Below are 6,000 nucleotides of genomic sequence, written 5' to 3' on the forward strand. Positions count from 1 at the left end.
TCAGTGATGTTTTCAATCATTTAGAAATGCCTTCCCTTGGGAAGCCTGGGTGGCTCAGTCATTAAGCATCTGCCTTTGGCTCAGGTCATGATCCCGGGGGTCCTGGGATTGAGTCCCGCATGGGGCTCCTTGCTCAGTGGGGAACCTGCTTCTCTCTCTCCCACTCCGCCTGCTTGTGTTCCCTCTCTGGCTGTGTTTCTCTCTGTCAAATAAATAAAATCTTTATAAATAAATAAGTAAATAAATAAATAAATAAAAGTGCCTACCCCCAACTCCCTGGTGCCTGGGTGCCCCAGTCAGTTAAGCATCGGATCCCTGATCCCAACCCTGCATTGAGCCCCCCACTGGGCATGGAACCTACTTAAACAAAGAAACAGAAAAAGTGCTTCCTTCCCCCCATCACCAAAAATTAAATATCTTACTATGGAAAGATTAAGGTTATTTTAAGTCACCTCTAATTACTTTGGGGTGGCAGAAGCTTCCCTGGAGGCCTGGAAGCACTCTTCAACATTACACTAGATTTTGATAAAAAGATTGGTCAGAAAACTCTGTGCTATAAGTTTCTGTTATGTACTAGTGAATGTGGCTACGTGGAAGCAGATTGTAGTGAAAAACTGAAAAAAAAAAGGAAACCTATCAAAAGAATCTGTACTAGCAAGTGATGTGGGAAACAAAGGCAGAAGAAAAATGATTACATTTCCTTACTACTTACAGCCCACTGACAAGTCCTTGAAACAGGCAGGGTGACACAGCGGTCTCCATATTAAGACTTTGCTAAGGGCAACAGGTAATCTACACCCTGTAATCCCACCCCCCAGGATGCTGTAAATCTCCTTTAACATATAAAAATTCCTTGGGAAACTTCCTTTATCTCTACCCCCAAGACACATGTTGGCAATCATTCTCCAAGCATATGAACCACCGATATACATCTGAAGGGTCTCATGACTCAGGTTTTATTAGACGGTAATAAGTGACTTTTTCCCAACAAGAGCTAGCCCCCCTCAAGGTCCTGGAAACCTTGCTTCCAAATTCCTTAGAGACTTCTGCTATCCCTAACCCCCTCCCAACTTGAAAGGATATGATGGGCCCCTCCTCATGACCCCAGTGCAGCTCCTTCTGCCCACAGGGCCTGTCCCCGGGCTTTAATAAAACCACCTTTTCGCACCAAAGATGTCTCAAGAATTCTTTCTTAGCCATTGGCTTTGAACCCTAATATTCTTTCCTACATCAGCAAGTACTGTGTTTTCTGGTGCAGTCGAGGTGGTGAATATGCTGAAGATACAAGAGACATTGTCAGCTGAAAGAAAATCAACCTCAAAGGAGGTTAGTAAATGCTTTATTTATTGTCTTACTAAGGACGATAATTCAGGAAACTATCAGGCTGCTCTGAAGAACTTTTCCGAAGCTTCTTAGCTATAAGGGATTATATATACAAAAAGGGAAAGGGGTATACATGCTAGCAAGCAGTTCTCCAAATACTGAGTCCAAGGTTGAATCTATTACTGTTGTTAAAATTAAGATTTACTGATTTCCACACAGACATGAGAAAGACCCTTAGGTCATCTTAATACGTTATGTTTCTATCTTATCTAATTGTTTATAATATTGCTTGTGTCAGGGGGCAGAATTCCTGCCCCTTTAAGGGTCCTTCTAGCTGGACTAAGAATCAAATTGACATGAGACAGATTAACAGGAGAAAACTGATTAATAGTGTACAGATGGAGAATCCACACAGACATGGAAATTCCAGACAGGCAAAATGAGGAGTATATGTCATCCTGAAGGGGGCAGGGGTCTGAGAGTTTAGAGGAACGGTATGCAGTTCAGAGGGCAGTAAGAAGAGCAGATGTTTGGTATTTAGGTATGTGCCCTGCCATACAGATGGGTCACTCAGATAAAATTTATTTCTGGTAATACCTATTATTTTAGGGAACACCTCCAATTTAGATTCTTCTATGTAGTTAAAGGACAGGCAAACATTTTTCTTAAGCCTGCAGGTTCTTGACAGAACCTTCAGCTCAAAATAATCTTCATGTCAGAGTGGCCAATCTTGGGATGGCCTGCCCTCGGCCCCTACACTGACTTATCTTTTTTTAACTAGTTTTGTGGTTCCTCCTGTTTTTTATTCTTCCTTGAGGTCACTTGCGATGGTCACAGAAGGCTGACATTAGTTGCCTACTCAGTTTTAGTGCACAACTTAGAGGTTTGGATCGTTTACCATCAGTAAGGTAAACACTGGATTCTGATGATCCTGTGAATTCTGTCCTCACTTATGAGCTGTGTGGTCCTAGGCACACTACTTGTATATCTAAGCCCCAGTTTTCTTACCTATAGAATGGGGATAAGAACTGTGGCAGAGACAGTGAAACATGTTCACCTTTTACAGCTTTAGGAATTAGGATGACTCCATTTCCCCCCTCCCTTGCAGGTGGATTTCAGGGGACATGGGACTGGCCGTACACTCTCAGTCTGGCTCAGGCAAACATCTTACACAAACCTCCAGCTCACACATTTCCCTTACCACAGTGACTTAGAGACCACATGTCCCACCTGGGGTTGCTGCAGGCATGAAAGAGAGTGGCCTAACCTGAATGTGAGTTTATGTGAGCATGAATTAAGTATTATTTTATTAAGGTGCTGAAATTGAAGACTCCTGGGAACAATAATGGGGGAAAATGGAATGTAGGTAGAATATGTTAACTGCATGTAGGCCACTATTGATCACTGTGGTAGAATTTTAGGCACATGTTGTACAAGATAACTGTAGTCGATAATAGAGAACACTTACACAGTCACTTAAATGTAATAAATTACTGTTGATAGGCATCACAGGATGTATTGCTCCATTATACTGTTTTATTAACTCACTGACTGAATAGAGATGTTTTTCAGAGTTACAATCTTTGAATGGAACAGATCCCTTTTCAACCAGACACACTGGAGTCAAAGAACAGAAGATAAGATGTCAAGAACATGATTTCATTCTCCACCAATCATTGAATGCCATTCTGATGAAGCAGCAGAAGGCTAGCTGAAGACAAAGCATAAGCTGACACTCTCTAACCTCCCCTCTCTCCCCCAACTCCTGGGCGGGATTTGTGTGACATTCTTCCAGGAAGCTCCCAACTGTCTTCATGTTAATGATTTACTAGAGGGAAAAACAACCTTAACTTGATAATGGCAAGGCCATAAGTATCCAGAGCATATCAAAGTTCTTTTGAAAAACCTCCCTTTTTCCTTACCTCCCCCAACCCCTTAGTATATAATCAATTGCTTCTCATGACCCCAGTGCAGTTCTTTCTGCCAACGGGGTCTGTCCCCAGGCTTCATAAAACACCTCTTTGCACCAAAGACATCTCAAGAATTCTTTCTTGAGAGCTGTCAGCTCTGGACCTCACTCCACCAAACCTCACCTATATTCCAAAATTACATCAACTACACCCAGATACCCTAATTTTTGCCTTTAAAAACCCTCACTTATAAGACCCAGGGAAGTTTGGGATTTTGAGCATTATTTCCCTGTTCTCCCGGGTGGCACCACACCAACAGTCTATATTTCTTCACTGCCAAAGCTCTGCGCACATTGGGCGGACAAACTCTGGTTTGGTTTGGTTCTAAGATTTCGGTCCTCTCTCCCATCCTTTCCTTCTCTTCTTTCTCCTTGCTCCCTCCCCTCCACTCCCCTTCCTTTCCCTCCCTCCCTCCCTTTCCTCCCTTCCTTCCAAGGCGGTTTGGAGTAGTGAGGTTTGGAGCCTACAGCCAAGAAAGAATTCTTGAGACATCTTTGGTGCAAAAAGGTGGTTTTATTAAAGCACAGGGATAAGACCCGTGGGCAGAAGGAGCCGCTGTGCCGGGGTTGTGAGGGGTGGCTGGTTATAGACTTTGCAGCTGGGGGAGGTAAGGACAAAGGGAAGTTTCCAAAAGGACTTTCATATGCTAAAGAAGACTCACAGCATCCTGGAGGCCTAGCTACTGTCCAGCTAAGGTCATTTTTCCCTCTGGCAAAGCATTAACATTAAGACAGTTGGTAGCTTCCTGGAGGAATGTTATACTCTGCCTGCCTCAAGGATTTGTCAAGAGGTGGTAGGTTATAAGGACATTTAATTTTATCTACATTTCCTTCTGCCTTTGTTCCCCACATCATTTTCTTCTTTCCTTCCTTCCTTATTGATACTAAGCACAACCTAGCATATCCTGATTAATGCAAACTTCACACATTTCACACAGTTGTAAGAATTAAACAACATTAAGGATATAATACTGGGGATATAGGGACACATAATAAGTTTATTACATTTATTATTTTATATCACACAAACTCATTATATTAGAGATAACAACACTGGGGCTTAACGGAGGTAAGTGATTTACCCACAACCAAACAGCAGCTAATTTGAGTATAGCTAAAAATTTCCAATCTAAGGTTCTTTAAAATATATTGCAATCTGCCCCCAAACCACATGTACCACTTCAGTGAAAGAGACATTTAAATACATCGAATCTGTTGAATGAGTTTAATCTATTGAAAATAACAGCTGAATTATTTCAAGAAAGTAGCTAACATGAGGAAGTTTTAGTGATAACCTAGCAATGTTGCTCTCAATCTTGTAATCCTTGGGTGGTACTTGATGTAGGAAAGATGTTAGGGTTCAAAGCCAACAGCCAAGAAAGAATTCTTGAGACTTCTTTAGTACAAAAAGGTGGTTTTATTAAAGCCCTGGGACAGCACCTGCCGGCAGAAGGAGCTGCACTGGGGTCATTTTTTTTCTTTTTTTTATAGGTAGAATTTTTTTTTTTTAAGATTTATTTGAGAGAGCGAGAATGAGAGAGAGAGTACACGAGAGGGGGGAGGGTTAGAGGGAGAAGCAGGCTCCTGGCTGAGCAGGGAGCCCGATGCGGGACTAGATCCCGGGACTGCAGGATCATGACCTGAGCCGAAGGCTGTCGCTTAACCGACTGAGCCACCAGGCGCCCCATCTTTTTTTTTAAAGACAAGAGTAAATATATTTCCAAAAAAAGCAAGCAGGGCCATCCGTCAATCATCCCCTGGCGGTGTGCACACCCCATGTCGTTTTTAAAACTCTGCCACCAAGCGGAAGCCACGCAGAGCCACAGGGTGGGGCTGCCATGCCCAAGCACACACGTGCAGCAGGAAGTGCTCACTTTCTCCCAACTGTTTCTGCAGCATCTGCAGCTCCTGCTGAGCCTCTGCCAAGGAGACCATGGGTGTCTCACAGCAGCCAAGGAGGGGAGGGCCAGTGGGGCTAAAAGGCAGGAAGCTGGGTGGAGCTGAGGGCAGTGGCGCCTGGGGAAGGCTAACCAGCGCGGGTATGGAGGGAAAATGAAGGCCTGGATGGGCCTGGCTGGCCTCCTGGGCGGGGGGGTGGGGGGGGTTCTGGGGAGCTGGCAAGCTGATGGGGTTGCTGCTGGGTTCGGCCTTAACCCCCCGAGGTGCACTGATTGCTGATGGCTTAGGAGACAGGACAGCGGAATGACTCGAATGATGGATGGAATCTCAGTGACCAGGCAGAGCCTTCTTCTCTTCATAGTGTGTCTACTCGCTGGCTACATCCATGTCAGAGCAGGCTTCCAGCTCATCAGACAGGAAGGAGGAGCTGCTGGGAGAGCCCTGGGAGTCCGACGAGGCATGGCTGCTGGAGGGCGTGAGGGACGGGCATCCAGCTTGGCCTGCAGGACGCCGATCACTTTCTCCTTCTCCTGCAGCTTCCTGCTGAGCCTGAGAGCCAGCGGTTCAATTCCATTATATACTTTCAAGTTGGGAGGGGCTTAGGGATAGCATAAGCCTCTCAGGTATTTTGGAAACAAGGTTTCCAGGATCCTGAGGGAACTAGCTATTGTTAGGAAAATGTCATTTTTATTGTTTAGTAAACCCTCAGTCATGAGACCCTTCAGATGTATATTGGTGGGTCATATGCTTGGAGGATGATTGCCAACATATATCTTGAGCAGGGAGGGGGTTGAGATAAAGGAAGTTTC

At 44.5% G+C, this 6,000-nt stretch overlaps 1 pseudogene; it reads right to left on the bottom strand.

Moving 5' to 3' along the window:
* The window catches only part of LOC114209216 (elongation factor 1-alpha 1 pseudogene), a 40,628-nt pseudogene extending 35,401 nt beyond the window's left edge, over positions 1-5,227 (bottom strand).
* Positions 5,228-6,000: the final 773 nt, after the last annotated feature.

The sequence above is a fragment of the Eumetopias jubatus genome, unplaced genomic scaffold (assembly GCF_037043125.1).
Source record: "Eumetopias jubatus isolate StellerSeaLion01/CBP00866 unplaced genomic scaffold, mEumJub1_p1.0 scaffold_6, whole genome shotgun sequence".
NCBI lineage: Eukaryota > Metazoa > Chordata > Mammalia > Carnivora > Otariidae > Eumetopias > Eumetopias jubatus.